Source organism: Mytilus trossulus, chromosome 7, assembly GCF_036588685.1.
Source record: "Mytilus trossulus isolate FHL-02 chromosome 7, PNRI_Mtr1.1.1.hap1, whole genome shotgun sequence".
Lineage (NCBI taxonomy): Eukaryota > Metazoa > Mollusca > Bivalvia > Mytilida > Mytilidae > Mytilus > Mytilus trossulus.
The window spans coordinates 69,695,437-69,717,983 of record NC_086379.1 but is presented as its reverse complement, the minus strand read 5'-3'; the positions used below and the strand labels follow the sequence as shown (position 1 = coordinate 69,717,983).

General features: G+C 30.9%; 1 protein-coding gene across 2 annotated transcripts in view; it reads left to right on the top strand.

Moving 5' to 3' along the window:
- LOC134725698 (receptor-type guanylate cyclase Gyc76C-like) overlaps window positions 1-22,547 on the top strand; it is a 108,271-nt gene that overhangs the window by 19,976 nt on the left and 65,748 nt on the right. Inside the window, exon 1 of one of the 2 annotated variants that reach the window (XM_063589723.1) lies at window positions 12,109-12,315. The exons of the other annotated variant lie outside the window; for it this stretch is intronic. The gene's annotated coding sequence lies outside the window, so the exon portion shown is untranslated. Of the gene's footprint in view, window positions 1-12,108; window positions 12,316-22,547 lie in introns of those variants that run through there. 2 annotated transcript variants of the gene reach the window in all.

The following is a 22,547-nucleotide window of genomic DNA, read 5'->3' as shown; positions in this document are numbered from 1 at the left end:
GACCTGGCACTCCTATAAAATAATGATGTCATGTGTAGTGAAGTAGTTCTATCGCGTAACTAATTAAGAAGCTTAGACATGCTAGTTTTAATCGATAATCAACAGGCAACTGGATTATCAAATCATACCTCAAGCATCTGCGATGAGCTTTCATATAAGCTCTTTATAAAATGATTAATAAATGTGTTTTATTTATTTAAACGAGGACATAACCAAATTCTACAACCACCTAAACGGAAAAGTTCCATTGCCCTCAACACAATTGAATTGTAAAATATTGAAAAGGTGATACATTAACAAAATATAGACAAAAAGAAAAAAAAATCCTTTCGAAGGATACACTACTGCAATTCAAACACAGCACGATTGCGTAGTTCCTTATGAGGATGATACTTGTACATACGTCATGTGTAGGTTGTGCTGAAACAAAATTATAAATACTTCTAATGAAAATAAAAAAGGAAAAATAGAAATTCCTGATTTTGTCGCATTAAAAGGGAAATATATACGCATACAAAATGAATTTAGAAAACTGTTTCAATATATATATGAGGGTATTGTATTACATCTTTCAAAATTTCAGATGCACATGGGTAATATCGTAACGCACTGGCATAAACATCAATGTTCATCATGTTTCGTTTTTTTTTCAGAAAAACATTAGTAGGACTGCATTTTGAAGTTGTTAATTTAAAGCGTTCGCTCAGTTTTACTCGCTTTCAAAAATTGACTCAGTAAAACAGTATGTATGACTTTGACTTATTGGCTAACCAGGATAATCATGTTGGTGTAGATGGGTAACTGATGTGTGTGTTACATGTTAACGTTTTTTTTCTGTTGTGTCGAATGTTTCCTCTTATATTTGAGTGTGAATTCACATTACTAAAAGACGTGTCATGGTACTTTTCTATCCTAAATTCATGTATTTAGTTTTGATGTTATATTTGTTATTCTCATCGGATTTTGTCTAATGCTTAGTTCGTTTCTGTGTGTGTTACATTTTAATGTTTTGTCGTTGTTATCAATCAGTCGGTAGTCTATGATTACATATCCCATTGCTAGAGTAACATAAATGTGAGAACAAACTGGCTGAATCAACATGCAATTAGAGTAAGTGACTTCTTATATGTATATTTCATAGTTCATACCGATTCTTACAATGTCTGGTATTCTCGGTTTCTTCGATTTATTATAACTTTCATTGATGTTGATAAACTTGAAAAAAACGTGAATGTATTTTGGTTTCAATTATTTCTTAATATAGTTAATTCCTTTTGTATATTAAGCATACGCCTGGTTTTCAAAAGTAACTTATGACTGAGACATGTATGAGGATGGTCCTGTGGCGAGCTATAGTCGTAAGAAATGTTTTCGAAAGTGTCCCATATTACGAAATGTCATAACCTTTATCGTAAATTTAAGACACCTACAATAAATTTTCCATTTTGGAAATTAGAAGTTCTAGTGCGTTTATTTTATTACCTTTTCTGTTAATTTTGAAAGATTTAGTTCCTTGGTATTCATTTGTATATTTTTTCACTTTATACTTATGATTAAAATATAAGACAGTGCGTTTTTGTTATTTAATACATGTATTTCTATTGATTTTTAAAGTAACGGAAGTAATAATTGTTTTATGTGGATACTGAAAAACCATTCCAATTATTTATAGCTCAGAAATATTAGGGTATCTAAAGAGGGCATTAAACAACAGTTAAATGTAATATTTTGACGCTACATATAAAGGAAGCTAATTAAATGCTGCAAAAAGTAAAATTACAAAAAAAACGGAACTCTTGTGAAAAATCAAAACGGAAAGTCCCTAATCAAATGGCAAAATCAGAAGCTCAAACACATCAAACGAATGGATAACAGCTGGCATGTTCCTGACTTGGTACAGCAATTTTCTTAAAAAAGAAAATTAAAGTCGCGTTTAGATACTTTTGTATGAAATTCGTCGCAAAATATTCAAAAGTATTATTAACCACAGGACAATAATCAGGTCAGGTTTCTGATTAATTCAGATAATCTACAAATGGACACTTTACTAGAACTAGATACTTTGTCTAAATGGATCAAAAAAGGTAACAGGATAATACACTATTTGATAATGCATTTAGACCGCATTCATCAACAATGATGTACTATGAACACATCCGTTTCTAACCAATTCAAGAACCTGGAAGGTTACGAATACGTTATCCTATTTTCATGACAACGTGTCTTCAAATGATATTGTCTTTATATGTTTAAAATTTTTATTTTGAATATCTCAAAAACAAAAATTGTAAAAAACTGCAAAAATTGTAATACTATATATTCCTTTGCATCATTTACAAATAATTGAATTTGACAAAATTGCATCATTTAAAAATGATGAAATTTGACTAAAGTCCCAAACTTGTCATTCTTTTGGTATCATCATAAAAGAAAACGAAGAAAAACAACTTTGTTTTGGCGTTTGCCTTTGTTGTAGGTCAGTTTTGTTGTTGCTCTGTTGTTTTCCTCTTATATTTTTTTTATACCGGATTTGTATTTGCTTAATGTAATTATGACTATCGAACAGCGGTATAACATTGTTGCCTTACTTTGTATAATTTTGCACAAAACGAATCATATTGTAAGCTATTTTCATAAACATTATATCGATACAATGTATCTGCAAACTTATGTAATATGTTTAATTATTGATGCAATATGATAGAATATTATTAACTTACGAGGAAACTAGTTCAATCAAATAAACAACACAAAAAAAGTCTACACATATTTGTAAGCTTTAATTCTTCATTTGCTTTTCATGTCATAATTCGCTTTATATAATTTCTTATTATAATTGCTAACTATAACACTTTTTTTGAAATATGCTGTCATTTTAGTTTTTTTACGATGATCGGATGGTGTATAGCTGCTAAGCTTGTTGAAAATAGTCAATATAAGTTCAAATCAAAATGCTGTTTAAAACGAAAGAAAATATCTAGGGCCACAAAGTCATATAGTAAACAACCATATCATTGCAACATCTCACGTTGATGCATTTTTAAAGCATATATTTGTTACAAATACTGCAACTACTAGTACCCCAGAACATGTAAAATACAGTTAAAATACTTTCATACCGGCATAGTTTAAGTATACTACAGCCTTTTTTTTTCCATTTTCTTAAAATGTCCTGTACCATGTCATTTGATGCATTTCCCTCAGTTTTGGTTTGTAACCAGTATTTGGTTTTTTCTTCATCAATTTATGAATTTCGAACAGCTGTCTACTACTGCTGTCCTTATTTTTAACTCGTCATAAAGCATGAAGTAGTAGAATTAACTATTTTTGAAATGAAAAAATCTTCAGAAGTTTCAGATATTATGTGCTTTTGATGTTGCTTGAATTAGAAGAACTTTTAGTTTATTTTTCGATTCTTTACATAACAGTCCTCTCACACAATCTTAACTAACACTCTTTTTAATATATAAATTCGTGCACAAATTATTTCATCAGTATCAATTTAAAAAATGCATGATTAAAAGAACATTCATAAATAGTCTCAAACATTTGTTTAACTCGACCTCGACTCGAATCATTTAGAATTACTCGAAAAAGACTAGCCATCTTCATGTTCAAGTACATGTTGTACTTACAACAAAAATAATTTATAGGTCATATAAAAAGTTAATTCTATAAAACGAACCTTTTTGATAATTCAAACAACTAGCAATCAAGTTTAAATTTCACTCATCTACGTCCATTATAACCAGACAGATTTCACGAATCACTGTGCATATTCAACAATTAAATTATAGGTCTTGTGTCGTTTAATCTTATTTCCAATTGTCAATGAAACTTTCATCCCAACGGATCTCTAATTTCTTTAGCAATAATCCATTTAGATTTGAAAGAAAAGAATTAATCATAAATATGGCAGCTATAGGTAATGCTATTAAAGTTCTATTTAAAATAATTTGTCATTAATGTTAAGTTTAACGTCAATGTTGAATGTTCAATCTGGACCATGGTTAGAGGACATCAAATAGCTTTCTAGTGTCACTATGACCATGACATATTGATATACAAATCTATATACTTCTATACAAGCAATATTTTTGTACAAAAGAAATCTTATGAACGTTAGTATCTCACCGACATTAAGATGTGATAGAGTTGATCAAGGTATAGATTAACAAAGAACCATCTGTTTTGTTGTTCAATGGTGATTATGGCCTTTAAAACATTCTGTATTTGACGACCTCTAACATTTTATTTGAATGAATTAAAATAAAAATTTCGAACAGCTCTTATAAATAACTAGGTGATTTGTTAACCAGCATTTTGATATATTTCAGTTGTATAATTTAAAGTATATAAATTGAATGAATTAAAGAGAAAAAAATATGGCCTCAAATAGTTGCAATAGGTTGAAGAATAATTTAATATACAAACAGTCCTTGAAAAAGCAAGTTAACCTTAACTAAGTTTGGCTATCTTTAAGTATACATGTAACACTCCCAAACGTGTCCTTCCCCCCAAACGTGTCCGATTCCCCCAAACGTGTCTTTTCTCCCTAAACGTGTCCAAAATGTACAATATTCCCCAAACGTGTCTGATTTCATAACCCCCAAACGTGTCCGATGATTGTTTTTCGCCAAAACGTGGCCAATATTTAACGCCGAAACGTCACAAGTCTTTTAGCGCTAATACATGTATCTCCTAAACAAAATCGCTGATAACGTTTACGGCAATTTTATGATGGGAGACACAGGTGATGCAGTTGTCATTTATCAGATCTAGTTAGTTCAATGTAGGATTTTAATGATTATAATAATTGCAAAATTAATCTGTTATTATTAATTAACTTTGACTGAAATCGCTTATTGTACAGTTGCAAGTATTTCATATTCATTTAGAGCGATCATACACATAATTCTGAAGTTGAATTAATTGTTAACTTTGTTAATTATTTTGTACTTATAAACTCCGATGATGCCGTTTATATTATCCGAATATTGCATGGCGGGCTTTTAACAATATTTTTTTCTCACTTTTGTCAACAGTTTGGGTGTATTTCAAAAGCCCATCAAATTATAACTTGTTATCCGGGTTTTTAATAAATTTCAGGTTTCCACAATCACTTAAGATACACGATAAGAAACATAACGTCCAGTGCCAAATATTTCATGCATAAGTTTTATAGATTCTTATTTTATGAATATGACTGTTATGTGATCAACGCCGGGTTTAAATGCAAATTTATTTTGTAGTGTATAAATAAACTTTAGACTGTTGATTATGTATTGTCCAGTTGCAAGTACTTTATGCATATTAAGAGTGCACACTAGTTTTGCAAGTTTTAATGTTTTTACAGTTGTACTGTACAAATTAACTTTAAACTGATGATTTTAAACTGATGATCGCGTATTGTCCAGTTGCAAGTACATGTATTTCATGCATATTTAGAGAGAACATACAAGTTCTGTTTTTGTTTTTTTTAAATGTTTTTGCAGTTCTTTTTAGAGAGAACATAGGCTACCTGTTTTTTTTTTGTTTTTTTTACATTTGAACATATATGTTTTAATGTTTTTACTGTTCTTTTGTTAAGATAAACTTTAGACTGCTGGTTGCGTATTGTCTAGTTGCAAGTATTGCATGCAAATCAGAGAAAACATACAAGTTTTAATGTGTTTTCAGTTCTACTGAATAAATTAACTTTAGACTGTAGATTACGAATTGTCCATTTGTCAGTATTTCATGCATAATTAGAGAGAACATTAAAGTTTTAATGTGCAGAGAAAAGGACACTTTGACCCGTTAACTGTACAGTTCAACTCAACATGTTTGCTTACAATTTACATACGATATAGCCGAAATGACGCCCCCACTTTAACCCAGTTTAATTCTTCCGGTTTGAAAAAGTACTAACATGCCTTATGTATATTTATAATGAAATGGTAAAATTAGTATACGTTAATGAAATAGCAATAACCAAATAACGCTGGATATGGACACGTTTGGGGGTTAGTTGAGAAATAGACACGTTTGGGCGTTTATTGAAATCTCGGGATTGAAATGACACGCTTTGGCGCTGTTTTCAACTAGACATGTTTGGGGGAATCGGACACGTTTGGGGGGAAGAACACGTTTCTGAGTGTTACATACATACTTTCACACTATGGAATATATACATCCTTGACTTAACACCTTTTGAGCTAGTTCTTTACTATAGAAGAAAATTGGGTGTTTCAGTTACAGATATAAATACTGGTATCTGTCCTGAGTCAGGAATCTGATGTACAGTAGTTGTCGTTTGTTTATGTAATTTATACGTGTTTCTCGTTTCTCGTTTTTTATATAGATTATACCGTTGTTTTTCCCGTTTGAATGGTTTTCCACTAGTTATTTTGGGGCCCTTTATAGCTTGTTGTTCGGTGTGAGCCAAGGCCGTACATTTATCTATAATGTTTTACTTTTATAAATTGTTATTTGGATGGAGAGTTGCCTCATTGGCACTCACAGCCCATCTTCCTATATCTATCGTATAATATATTATAATAAGTTGAAAATCCAGATTCATTACTAAGTTGAAAAGCTTAAAAAACAAACAATGAAAAAACTGTGCAAAATTTACAATAGTCATTTATGCTAAACAATGGCAATCCGTAGTGATTCAAACGATATTAAAAAATATTTAACTAGAAATAAACGTTTTATATGTCTACCTTAACGCAATTAAAGAAAAGATGTCAAATTTATTTAATCTCGGCTTAAAAAAACAACATATACTTTTTAACATTTGAAGTTCCCTATGAATTTTGTGATTTCAAGGATATTTCATATTTTAAAAGTACTGAAAACATTTCAAAAGAAAAAGAAAAAGACTCGAGAACATCTGATTGGATTTTAAATTTTATGCGAGCAATTTTTCAACTTTGAACTTAAAATATTTGATATTTTGACACAGTTGATAGATTGATAATTTAAATAAATGCTCTACTTTGTCGAGACTGTTTAAACATTTATTGATCAATTCCTTTTTCCATATTGTTTTTATAATGAAGCAAAATTTAACTCAATATAGCTGATACAGGTTCCGTATGAAAATCCAGTAATCAATTTTAAAAGTTTCGAAAATGTGAGGTTGATATACTGCATAGATGTCATGATATTACATGGCAAATTTAAATTGCTTACACCATATTTGATTATATAACAAATTTGTCACCTGTTGTGTTAGAAATTAAATCTTTTTGTAGACTTCCTCGGAAATTGGCTTTCCCCACATCAAAAGTACATTGTAAACTATGAATTATGTAGTGTTTATTTATTGACAATCGAAAATTGAACTATACTTAGTGTCATAAGTTAGTTTTATAAATACATGAATTTATATTCAAATTGAAAAATAAATCGAACAAAGATTTATTAAACAATTGCTAGTGAACATATACTAAGCTAAACTCGCAATTCTCTTGCACATGATCAAAATCTGTTATCTCTTAGACTATCAGGGTATGTATAAGTATTAGTAGGAAATTCCACTCTAGCTAAAGTTAATCATACAAAATATTGACGTCTAAAAATGTTGGATTAACATGTCGTTTAGAGTTTATTAAATTTTTAATCTGCTTTTTAAAAGTGAATTTTTGTCTGCAAAATTAAAATATATCGAATTTGACAATTCACAGGAATGAAATTCGAACACTTACACTGACATAGCCCAGAGGAGCAGATCCAAACCAGACATTAAGAATTCAATGATTTAGTGCTAGAAAAGCACCAACCCAATAACAACTACGTTGCACAATATCGCATTATACAGTTACAAATGCGATTAAGACAATACAATGGACTTGGTGCACAGGAGATCAAAATCCTTGGAAACAAATCATAAATATCTTAGGTGCACATCAAGATCTGGCAAACATTTAAAATTTACTTTACCTTAAGAAATAGCAAAATTAGATAGCAAAATTATTTTATAATGCTTACAATTAAGGTTCTTTAAAATTTACTACTAAATCTTAGATCACAATGTCTGTAATTTAGCAGCAACATCAAAAATTTAGATTTTTCTACACTTGATTGACACTACTATTTTCTATGCTTACTTGAAAGATCGACTTTATCATCTCATTTAACAGAGTATTATATAATGATGGGAATCGTAGATATGAATTACTTGCTTTGGGTTATATATTTTTTTTATTTTGTGAAGAACCACACTGATTCTATTAAAATACACTGATTATGATAATATCATAATACTGGACTTTTTGATCTACAATATACATTGTCAGTATTCCAATAGTTACTATTTATACACCCCTTCTGACCGATTTGTTTTTGAATTCGTATGAAGCAGACTTTATAAAGAACCTTCTAAAAGAAAAAAAGAAAACGCACCTTTTTAAATTTTTTAACAATTTTACTGACAGATATATTAATAATGTTCAATCACTGAAAAACCCATATTTCCATCAGTACTTGTATCTCATATATCACAGTGAAATTAAAATTAATGATACTTCTGATACTTGAAGGACTACTTCATACCTTGTACTCTCGGTCGTATGGTGTGTACATATCTGAACTGTACGTTATGCTCGTGAATGTTCACACTATACAAACGTGAGTAGTTCAGTAGTTTGTCGATGTGGTACATCAATGTTGGTCGTTTTTTATTTAGTTTATACCGTTGGTTTTCCAGTTTAATTGGTTTTCCTAGTATTTTGTAGTGCCCTTTACAACTTGATGTTCGTTGTGCCCCAAGGCTCCGTGTTGAAGACCGTACTTTGACCTACTAGTATGATGGTTTTTCTTTTACAAATTGTGACTTTGATGGAGAGTTGTCTCATTGGCACTTAAACCCCATCTTCTAATAACTATTCATATACAGGAGTGTGTTTCTTATTGAGAAACGGATCCAACAGAGTTATGCGGAGAATAGATTAAAAATGACACTCCGTAAATGTTATGGACATCATCACGAATTGGTTTATCTAAACGTTGTGTCTGGGTCTAAACCAACTGACACCATTTGTACCACGTCGTCAATTCTGGTTTACCCTCACATCATCTTGTCTGCATGGACGTGTCCTCTTCCCGAAAATTACTATTGTATCTCCCTCTGGTATCATTCGTCCCTCTTTTACCGAATGTGAATTGACATAGTTTTACGACGTCTCTGGGTATCTATATATCCTAAATTCATGTATTTATTTCTGATGTTTCTGTTGTTTAGTGGCATGTTCGCTGTTGGAAACGACATGGTATTCAAATAGCCTCCTTATCGGCATTTTGTTGTTACTTTCTTTGATGTGTGTGTCCAGTGGTTCACTTTGTACTGATAGTTGTCGGATTTTTTCGTTCGTGGTTTAAAATCTTTATGTTCCATTTCACATATGTCTTATAAGTCAGTATGGTAGAGTTACTTTTGGTTCGTCTTCGGGTTTTTGTTTTCTGTTTGTTTGTTTTCATGTGTGTTTACTGTTTTTTTTGTCTTATATGATCTTATATTACAGCTATTTCACTTTTATTCTTTATATGTTTGTAAAAGCTGAGATAAATAAGCTTCTTCGTTTAAATGAGTTTAAGTTTAAAGGAACTATATGCACAGGTTTTTCTTTATTTATACCCAGCAAACCTGACATGGTTAGGAAATACAAATAATAACACCAAAACATACACAATTCCATATAAATATTCTTGTACGTGTATATAAAAAAATCAAATCTATATATTTTTTAAATTAACCATTGATTAAAAAAGTCACAAAGTATACGTTTGTGACGTTGATCCATTCATGTGACGCGCAGTTCTGTTAAATTGTTCCTTTTAAAAGTTTTGGATTCTCATAAATTCTATGTATAACTTTTGGACTAGTTCGATTTCTGTAATTTATTCTTACATACTTTTGATTTTTTAACCCTGTCTGCGCTCATTGCCTATGTAAAATTTAAAATTGTTTATAATCCAGGTACTTTTGATAACTATTGTATGCACATTGAACGACAAATTTATGTGACGTATATAATTTTTCTGACGTCAGACACTCAAATCAATCCATGTGTTCGTAGATAGTAGATGTTGTTGTGTCCTGTTAAATTGTTATACGATGATGACTGATGTTCCCATATTTTGACTATTTTATTGATTGTGACTGTTTATTTAACGCATCATGTAAATGTAACGGAATTTGATGAGACTGTTATTTAAGTGAGAGGGTTAGCGCTATAGAACCAGGTTTAATCCACCATTTTCTACATTTGAAAATGCCTGTACCAAGTCAGGAATATGACAGTTCTTGTCCATTCGTTTTTGATGCGTTTTGTTTTATTAATTTTGCCATGTGATTATGGACTTTCCAAATTGATTTTCCTCTGAGTTCAGTATTTTTGTGATTTTACTTTTTGATACGTTGTTTCTTGTGTCCTGATATGATATCATGAATTCGTCGGAGGTGCCCATTGTTATTCTGCAGTGTACATGTTGTAAAATACTATACTAATTATATTGTATTTACTTACGAATTTTTCTGTGCTTAGTGTTCTTGCATTTGCTTGGACTGTATTCATGTCACTCAGTGTTTTAATTTAAGCAACATTTCTAACATGGACATGTAAGCGGGATGTTTTGCTAGTCATAAAAGCATGTTCACCCCCACCGTTTTACGTATAATGTCTTGTACCAAGACAGAAATATCACAGATGTTATCTACATGCCATTTCTACGTAGGTTTGTTACCCGGATTATATTTTACTAAATCGAATTATGACTTTTGAACAGTGGTATACTACTATAGGTTTTAACTTAACCAAATATATCAAATTATGGATGTAAATGTATGAAACCAATTTAAAATGAGTACCACATGTTGTTCCTTGGTTAAGTAGTGTTATCATAAAAAACAACGATAACTTTTACAATAATATTTTGGAAGCTGTTAAAACAAATAGTTTTATGTTATATTTTCCCCATGTAGACACAACCTAGGAAATACTAATGTAGTATATAATTATCACAAAATATATGTATAAGTTAGAAATACTCACGAGTTAACTTTTACAGAAAAGCAGAAAATCAACTAATGCCCAAAAAAGCATAAGATACTAAAAGATAAAAGTTAGATATTGTTATATGTGCGACTTCTCGTGTACAGGTTTTTCTTGTATTGGGATCTCATATTCGTTTAACTATAATATTCATAAAGAAGGGACTGCTATTTTGATATAAATTTTAAATGGTTTTAAAAGCTCTTAAGGATTATTAGGTTTTTTCGTTTCATATATTGGTATAAACAAATTGTTCCGTCTAAAACATCATTAAAAAATCATCCAGAGAAAGGTACAACAGACCAAATGGATACATTTTCCATATATTACATGCTCTGGGAGTGAAATAGATCCTGTCAGATTATTCTTACAGGTTATCTGGAACACAAAAGTCTGAACAAAATCTGCAAAATCATACTCAATGTATAACGACATTAAATCTTTATATCGATATCCACTTAATGTTTTACTTGTTACATTCAGTATTTAAAACACAAGATATTATTTTATGGCGGCATTTAAGAACAGGAAAAACTGTTTTTCAATTGTAAAATCAATACTAGAATAACAAAACTTGCATTGCCTCCATAAGAAAACTATTTTAGTGTCAACTCGGGTAAAGGATTTCAATGGAAAAGAAATATTATTTTGTTATGTAAGAAAAACGCTGACCAAAGTTCGCATATAATAATATTGATTATTTGAGATATGTGTGTCTTCTTATAAATAATAATACTATTATAAACATCGATAAAAATTAAAAACTACTGAAACTTTATAGAAATATACGAGACATATTTGTCGTGAACATTTTATATTTGTCTTTTAATGATAGATTATATAGCTATTGCTATGATAGAGTTTCCACAATGAAGTATTGATATCACAAGTATAAATCTAAATTTGAATTAATTGACAATAGTTTTAAAGGCAGTATTTCAAATGATATAAATGGTTTAACGTTTTGTAAGGATATTGAACAATAGTTTTGGTATTTGTCAGAGTTGGGTCATGTCATGGTCGAACCAAGCAGTCACAATTAATAGTACTATTTTTAGATTAGATTCACATAAAATACAAATAGACAAATTCAATGTGCAGAGTTTGTTCTTTGTTGAATATTTTAAATCTGACAAAGATTTAATGGATACGTTTAGCGATAAATAGACCATTAGTTTATTATTCTATAATGAACGGGTGTATCTATACGAGGAGTAACGATTGACAAGCTATTATTGTACAGTTATAGGAGGATAACGAAACACCTTGAACACAGGTTTGTGACTTTGGTAAATTTTAACTATAAGTAAATAATTATTATATCAGTCTATTAAGAAGGAAGGGAAACAGGGATTATGCAACATCTTATAACTTTAGAAGTACACTCGCCAACTTTCGATTTCTTTAATTTACCTCAAATTTAAAAAAAATGATTGAATGAACGATATGATATTAACAGTCTAATTATGGACTAGAAATAACAAAAATAAGTTCAAAGTAATATTCTTCAAATGTTAAAGTTACAGATTGATGTCTGTCGAAGACTTGAAAACGGCTCTGTTTATAGAATTATTGTAACGTGTGGGGGAGACTTATTTTTTTCAACAGACAATCAGCTCTCCTATTGGAAAAACTTCTGTTCCTCGTATTTTTCTTTATTCATATGAGGATACAGGGATTTGTTATAAAGCATTGTAATAAGCTAACACTGTTCCTTAATCCAACGTTGGCCCTTATATGAATTTATGCTCATAAAGATAAAATATGAATGAACGAATGAATGAATGAATATTTTTTGCAGAAGTAAAAATTATGCGATAGTAAAAGAACATAATATTAAATGACAATAATGACAGACAACAACACCATAATGTTATAACAAGCACAGAACTACAACTGTTATGCAATGATAATGTGTGATATTAACTTCAAGTTAATCTTCTAAACAAAACCCATTTTTCTATGTAAACACAGTTCTTCACAATCTTTCTAGATAGCTAACCAGTTCTGGTAGTAGTGATCATTTAAACGACATTTTATATTTTCAAATGTTACATTAGTATTCTCTTGGTCATTCCATACATAATTCATACCTAAACTAAATAATAAATCACGAACATTTGGAACCCATTTTCTCTTGCCATTTAATGCATCAATGCGTAGGAGGTTATAAATATCATATACATCATACATTATATGCCATCAAAAGTTTATAAGTCTATGTTTCCTTAAAATGAAATAGGTAGATGATCGAGTTAATCACATAAAAAGGCGATTGGTACATTTTAACCAAGCTCTAATATAAAACGACAGAAACGATTATAAACGAGTTCAATGTCATTGGCTCGATGGAGTCCCTAAATTTCAGACGCATAGTTAAGTATAGAGGCCACCATACACATACATAAATCATGGTTGACTATGTTCAATAATAACTCGCTTGACATGGTTGAATACGGAAGAAAGGGTCCTTGCTTCTTGCTGAGAAATCCTCTTCTGTGAGCGCACGAACTTTCTATTGAAAGGTAGTAACATATCTAAGCTTAGATAAGAATTTACAATTTATAGCTTCTGGTTGTCAAAGAAAATGCGATTATTTACAGGTTTCAACCTTTCTAAAAACGACTACTTTTTTCGTGTCGGTATTAACAGTTATATTATACTTTTTACAATGAAACGAAAGTTTTTCTAGTAATGATTCGGCAGATTTTCCGATAAAAAACACCTTTATTATTGTCCACAGGAATTTATTGAATAATGTCATTCACAAAGAATAGAAACAACAGAGGTGATAACTAAACTCATCATAGATACGAGGATTGAAATTTTATATTCAAGCCAGACTCGCGTCTACAAAAGACTCATCAGTGACGCTTGAATAAAAAAATGTTAAAAAAGCCAAATCAAGTACGAAGTTGGGTGCATTGAGGAGTCTGGACCAACAATTCCTAAAGGTTTTGCCAAATACAGCTACGTTTATCTTTTCCTGAGGTAGAAAAGCCTGAGTATTTTATATATTCAACGTTTTTTTTTGTTTTAATGTTCACTTATAAGAACATGTCAATGATAACCGAAGTCAACACAGAAGTGCTGACTACTGGGCTGGTGATACCATCGGGAATCAAAACCGCAACTGCAGTGGCTTAGACTCAGTGGTTGTAAATAAACCCATCAAATTAATACCAGGACGGAAATTTTATATTTACGCTAGACGCGAGTTTCGTCTAAAAAAGACTCATCAATGACACTCGAATAAAAAAATATTAAAAAGTCAAATAAAGTAGGAAGTTGAAGAGCGTTGAGGACCAAAAATTCTTAAAGTTTTGCCAAATAGGCAAAAAGAGGTAGAAACATATTTCACACATTCTAAATTTTGTTAACAGTTAGTCAATGTTAATATATGCACATATCAATAATAACTCAAGTCAACACTGAAGTGTAATGGTTCACCTTGTTTCACTCCCAAGAAATTGCCAAAAGCCTCTGTAATGAACCTTCAGGGCGAATTCGTTGACGAAAAGTTTTATGAACTGCTTTCATGATTGAAACGAAAGTTCGTGGCTATACAACCCTTTGATAGCTTGTACTATAGAAATATCCTGATAAACTTGCCAAATGGCTTCCGAAAATTGACGAATGCGCAATACAATTTCGATTTCTGTTGTACAATATGTGTTTTAATACCATGAAGTACAAATATAGCGTCTACAGGTCGAAATCCAAACTGATTATCGATAAGTTTTTCCTCATCCTCAGCCCAGCTGATTAATCGCTCGGTTAATATCGATGTAAACAGTTTTGATAAAACACTCAATGAAACGATAGGTCTATAATTATTCGGGTCTGGTATGTCACCATTTTTTGGAACCGCTGTCACTATGCCTTCCAACCACATATCAAGAACAAAAACATTTTCAAACATAAAGTTGAAGAGAGTTTTAAAATAAGAGCGAATAAAACTGGATTCGATTACAAAATTTCGGGGATAATGAAGTCATTCCAAGCAGATTTTCCAATTTTAGTTTATTTCTAGCACGTATAATGTCATCTTCCAAGATCTCGTTATCTAAAGAGTCTATTGTAATAGTGTTCAAAAAACAAACTATTTTTAATCTGACCAATAAATTCTTCACATAAATCTGAAAGGTCGGTTCTAGCAATTGTTCAAAATGACGCAACAATACATCACTATCAGCTAAACATTTTAATTTCTTTCTCGACTTAACTGTTGACCAAAATTTTCGTGGTTTTGTTTTAGTTATTTTTAAAAGTTTCTAGTCTTTATGCACGTTCGAAACTGACTCGAGACACACGTTTAGCCTTGTTGTAACTATTCCGGACTAAGAAATATAAAAATTGATTTGCGTCTGTAGAATGACGTTGGTACAAAAAGTGCGATGCATTATCTCTTTCGACGTTCAAGGGCACAGTTTGCCTTAAACCATAATTAGTTATTATGTTTTTTCACATTTGTCGAATTGTTCAGCAAGATGGTTTTCCCCAAAACAAACTTTAAATGCATTGTCATACAAAACCCAACTTATCTGCCTAGCAGCATCGCAAATCGTCTGCGCTGGATCAGTTATTTACGAAAAGTGATGCACTTTGTTCTTAAAGAAGTTGATTAAACTCGTGACTCTTACTTGAGTCCCACTTGATAATATTATGCATCGCTAACATGTTCGATAGGGTTCATGTCTGAGGACATGGAAGGCCGAACTATGGTGTCAATGGCTGTCTTCTCTTTCAACCCAGTTAAATCATTGTCCTGTATGGTATATTTGTTTAAGTACAATGGTATTGACGACGTGATTAACATTGAAATGGTTACAATTGCTCCTTGTGCTTCTGTCGGCATTTAATATGTCTGTTACTTGCCAACGTGCAATCACAGATAACTTAGGCTTTGTCATTTTACACAATGACTTGCAATTGACGATGGTCAAATTTTACCTGTACGCGGGACAACATGAAGAGGTATCGAAACTGTCTATTTGAAAAAAAGTGCATATGACCTTTAATAAAAAGTTGCTTGACGGTTTTAATCGTTTGGTCGTAATGAATTTGCTTAGTGTATGTTAGAGGCATTTCATAACACCAAACATAAATATTTTTCGAAATATTTAAAACAGTATTGCAAGCTATATTTATGTGGTGTTTTTATATACAATGTTGATGTATGCGAAATAGAAATTATAGTTTTGCAGGTTGAATCTTCATATACGTGCAAGTAATATTATAATCAGTTTCTCTTCGACATGTAGGCTTAGAATGTCCCCTTGGTGCCTTCTGCCACTTTATTATATGTAATTGTTGATAGCTGAATTCCATGTCGCCAAATCAAACAGATTTACTTCTCAGTAATTGCAGCTATTCTTGTTTTATTTTATTATTTATTTGTTTATTGAATTAATTGATTATTTATTTTATGTTCGCTCGTCAGATGTTTTATGCTTGTTTTTTACTCTATTATTGAATGAATAGTTTTTTTTTGATTGACTTTTACTGTAGGTTTGATCGTTTTTATTTGCTTCATATTTCCCAAGTCATTTATATTTGTAGTTGTGAGTTCATACAGACATTTCAGTTCTGTGAATACTGTCATGTGCCTTTGTAAAAAGAGAATTTGTTAAACAAGATATACATTGTTTGATAATATTAAATAGTGTACGACTAAATTACAACCACTCAGACATAGATAAAAAATCAGTGAAAAGAAGACAAACTCTTCTACTCAATACGAACATGTAAAAAGTACTGTTTAGATTTAATACAAAAACATTGACCAAAACATTAACCTGAAACTCCCACTTTGATTTTCTATGTTTAGTTGACCGTAAAATTGTGGTGAAAAACTGTAACCTGAAGCGGGACGAACGGACGGATGAACGAACAGACGGACGGACGCATAGACCAGAAAACATAATGCCCCTCTACTATCGTAGATGGGGCATAAAAATCTTTATTGTTTTACTAAAATCAATATACCATGCAACTAAGTTATGTATCTTTGGTCATACTGATGTTAGAAGCTGTCTCAACTTGTCATGAGTTGATCTTGTTTTTTTTTGTACCATGTTGGAGGTCCTCATTGTAACTTTCAGATGAAAACAACAATAAGAGCGCTGTTCCTTTTGTAATGATAATAATTATTGATTAAAAGATCAAAACGTCGTTATACATCCTTATTTTTTTTGCTTAAAGTATACTTATAAAATACATTAGTGCACCTTTGAAGAAGATTTATGTATACCGTTTGTGAAAAAGTAGAAACAAAATATTTATTAATTAACAATATTGAACTGAATATACTCATACCACATCTTACTATATCTATATATAGATTGACTTATCGTACTTATTATTGAGTGTTGAGAGTTTAGAATAATTTGTGGGATTTATCAGATATTGCTTATACACGATACGAACTTAGGGTTTCAGTCGTTTAAATGATAAAAGAGAAAAAAGAACCTTATAATAACAATTTAATCAAAGCTCTTGGTAAAACTATAGATCAGCTAGATATATTCCATTCAGCTTTCATTACATCCTTTTTATTAAGCTGAATGTAATGTAATGTCTTTGACATTTTCTGTAATAACCATTATTTGTTTATAAATCATAACATGGTTATTCCTATATAAATGATTCGTGTAAACAATAATTTACCATACAAATTTAATTTAGTCGGGTTTCTGACAGTTCAAGGTTATTTCAAGGGTATAATGTTGAATGTATAATTGTCACCCGACATTGTCTTTTAACAGTATGTCATTGATTAAACATTATTTGATATTCGATCTTATAAGGTTTCTTTACCCATAAAAACGATAGTGTCATTGATTATATAAACAATGCAATTAAAGTATAGAGCAATACATTGTAATAGTTACCGTTCAATTTTATGTTCTGACGTTTCTGGGTGTTAAAAAGGAAATAAAGAAATGTACTAAACTCCAAGGAGGTATCTTTAATCGAATGCATAAAGTAATTAGCAAACAAAGAGAAAGAAAACATACCACCATACTCGTTAACTGCGGAAAATGTGTCCACATAAAAGTAGAAAATCATCTGCCTGACATGGTATGTACACTTTTAAAAGAACAAACTGTTTTATTTCTTAATTGTTCAAGATGCGTCTTGAGCGAAATTATATGTCAAGATGCTGACACTTTGTAGGGACGTTTTACAGGACTGTAAAATAGAATTGGCGACTCGTCACATACAAGGTCCTTCAGATATTCATGCCATAATAGACAATTTTTTGACATTGTGCAAACCCGTGTCACCAAGAATAGTTCTGTATTCTTCATTTTCGTTGTTAACTGGCCACAGGTGCTCAAAACAAGAAAAAAAAAATTCATAAAATTAAAAGATGCGATATGATTGCCGAAGATAAAACTCTGCACCAGAGGCCAAATGATACAGAATTCAACATCTATAGTCCCCATGTCAGCATACGGCCTTCAGCAATGAGCCAAGCCTATAGACTTATTGGGGAAAGTTCTTAGTTAAACCAATTGTTTTCAAGTTCCTAATTTGAAAATTCGTTATACACAAATATAATATATAGATATTACCAGCATTGATCTGGAAGATAATTAAGATTTATTCAAAATTCAAACTATGTGCATGCTTAGACGATATAGTGGATTACTTATTCGGCTCCTTTTAATTAACTATAGTGTAATATTACACGTTTTTCTATTAAGATTTTATCTCTTGGCAGTTAGAATACTAAGCTGCAGATTTTTTCCCTTTTTTCATTGATGATAATAATTAGTTTTTCTTTTTCCAATATTTCAATCTTAAGGTTCAAGTGTAAGAAGTAAAGCAACAAAGATTCTCAATATGTACAGTGCCTCAAATATTCAAATTGAAAGCCTATGTTATGATATGATATATCTGCAATAAAGAGTTCTCTTTTGCCCAATACAATACTGTTTGCTATACAGCTGTAACTAAGATATGTGTATCTACGAGTGTAATGGCGAATATGTTATGCATATATATGTCAAAAATGAGGATTAGTATTGTTACAATGTACTTGTATCTGCGACTACATAGTTTCAATTGAAAAATAAATATAGAAATGTTTGGCTTATATCTATTATTTGCTTAAAATAGATGTTATTGAAAGTAGCAGATAACCCGTATTTAAACTTTCCATTAAACATAGGTGCTAAAACCATTTCAAGCTTTATATCTGGAGTAATCAGAAAATGCAAATACCCCCCACCACCCCTTTTCACACTTGGTTGAAAGTTTGTCAGCTGAATTTTATATAGACATAGGAAGATGTGATGTGAGTGCCAATGGGACAACTCTCCATCCAAATTACAATATATATAAAAGTAAACCATTATAGGTCAATATATTTTTCACTATCCCAGGTAAGACAGTTGGGTTGAGCCCTCACTTACATGTTTCACCCGCCATATTCTGTCTGTGCGTGCCTGTCTCATGTCACATGAGTGTTCGGTGGTTGTCGCTGATTCAGGTTTGACATATTTGTTTTTCGTTAATTGTTTTGCTATGAATAAGATACAGTATTTGCCGTCTGTTTAAATAGTTCATACGTGTTTCTCGTTTCTTGTTTTTATAAAGATTAGACCGTTGGTTTCCCGTTTGAATGGTTTTACAATAGTAATTTCTGGGGCCCTTTATAGCTTGCGGTCCGGTGTGAGCCAACGAATGATTCGTGTTTAAGGCCGTACCTTGACGTATAATGGTTTACTTTTATAAATTGTAATTTGGATGGAGAGTTTTCTCATTAACAGTCATACCACATCTTCCTTTATCTCTTTAGTATGGTTTTCTCAATTGAATTTCTTCATATTTTTCATGTTGGGCTTTCTATAGCAGACGGTGTTGGTTTTTTTTTGCTTATACAAGTACCAACATGAGAACTTTGGTGGATAGTTGTCTCCTTGGCAATCATACCATATTTTTTTCATTTTTATATTGTTATTTTTGGAAACAAGAAAGGTTAATTATACGACTCAACTTTTCACCCGGTCTTATTGTAATATATCTTTCCTGTTGATTAAGAAAAGACTATAAACATTTTACAGACATAATTTATGATCAGCCAACAGTTGATGACCTGGCTTTAGTTGTAATAAAATTCTATTTAAAAGCGTACTAGATAGTGTTCAGACAAATAAAACAGTTACAGATTGTTAATATGATAATAAAACTGGACATACATGTTTATAAATATTGATAACAAGATAATTAGTTTCATTATGCACTGACCGTTCATGGCTATCCAACCCAGTGAATAACTTAGAACCATAGAATTAAGATATTGTTAAGTTTAGCCTGTTGAAAGATTAACTACACGTTTATCTAAACTAATAAATAACTCGCGTTTGATCATTGCCAACAAAATAAAACAGAAAAGCTAAGAAATAATAGTGCTCGATATCGGTGTTGAATTGTATATTTTTTGTATAATTTCTCAATTATTCTTCTAAAAAAATGAGAAAAATGCATTTGTTTATGACCTTCTGTGTTCTATGATTATAATTGAGTCAAATAATTAACAATTTTGAAATGTAAAAGAAAATATATTTGAAGGCGAGGTATATATGTCATTTGGCGATAGTTCGATACAGTACTCGTTGAACTGTTTTTGGATATTGAAAATATAAAACACGTATCATTAATTCTTCCAAAGATACAATCAATTAACTACTCGTAAAACGATCTATGCTTGTAAGTATAGAACGTACTTAAAAAGCAGTGCGGGGAAAAAAACCGCATGGATACAGATATAAATTGGTCAAATCTATTACTAAAATGAATGTACATATAGAAATTTATTGTTAAGTTGGGATTCTCTTTGAATAAAAAAGAAATTCGAGGAAATACATCAAAGAGACAATAATACAATGGCAAATGATGATATATATCTAGGGGGCAATACAGTAGAGTACAACATAAACTGTGTGCAATATGTCAAGCTTACATCTTCCCAAATGACTAAAAGTTCAGAATAAATTTACAAGAGACAATAAAACTAACCTATGTCTCTAAGTTATGAAAAAAAGGTATTGCACGAAACAGTTTATACTGACTATGTTTTGACTTTGGACATGTTATTCGGCGGAGTTGATTTAGTTTTGTTATATCTCAATCCTCCATTTTATTAATCCCGATCAGTATAGATTAAAAGTCATTTATTAAAAACATCGAATTCAAACTAGTAGAGGGAATTAGGCATTTTTAAAACACTTACATTTGTACTTGATTACTTACGTATAAAAGATATAAAACAAAAATGCAAAATAACCATTTGATCTCATTCTCGCGAGTACTAATTATATATAATATCGAACTCATATAGTTCTTTACCTATTGGTACGAAAATCTGTCGTCCTACACTCTAATATCGGTTGCTGCACTTCATATGAGATTGCATACGTCATATACAGTTCAGGGAGCCATGATATTTCACAATGCCCAAAACAGACATAGGAATTTTGTAGATTGTTGTATGCAATTTGTTGTATATTTTTATTTGGCAATGATTTGTCCATCCGTCTTCTCTTCATTTTCTCTTCATTTTATGAGTTTTTCACATTCTCCCTTCGATATTTTCTACCGCTTTTTTAAAGTCGATATGAAGTTGTGATATTTTGAAACAAAAATTGGAATACAATTCTGCAAGTGTGTATTGGAAATTTCCATAAATAATATTAATTTATCATAATTCACTTTGTAGACCTACAAATTTGTAATACATAGTAATCTATTCATGTCGATGTTTTAGAAACGCATAAACAGAAGCCCATTACTTGGACTCTGGTATAACGAATTCAAATTTTGTTTTTGATGGGTCCTCATTGAGACACAATAGTAGATTCGAATACAAAAACTTGGTTCAATCGGCAAAATCATTTTGTTTTTGATGGGTCCTCATTGGGACACAATACATATAGTAGATTCGAATACAAAAACTTGGTTCAATCGGCAAAATCATTTATAAGAAATGTATGCTTCAAGTGAAAACTTTATGCAAGAAAAAAACAAAACTTTCATTTATTGATAAATCTCAAGTGCATTGCTTGATCTAATAAACCTTTTTATGGATTTTATTCAGGGAGTTTTCTGCTCTTCAGAATATATCATTCTAAATCGAGTATGAAGCTAAGAAAATCACGGCAATTTAAATTCTTTTGTTCTCCGTAGAATCTTATTATGGTTTATTTCTGTGCAGTAGGTGTAACAGAACAGTCTTTTGTAATTTGCTTCTTCAATTAATACAAAAGCTTATGGAAAACATATAAACTGTGTTTTCTTTCAAATGAAAGAAAAGGGAGATTTTAATTATGAATCAATAGGTAGTTAAATATAATTCTCTTTACGGTAAGCATGTTCTACAAAGACTCGTACTAAATTGCTCAGATGATTAAGCAAATTTAACTACTAACAAATATAAAGTCGGTGTATAAAACATAAAACAAACTTGAGAACTAGTTCTATAAATGCATTTATTTCTAT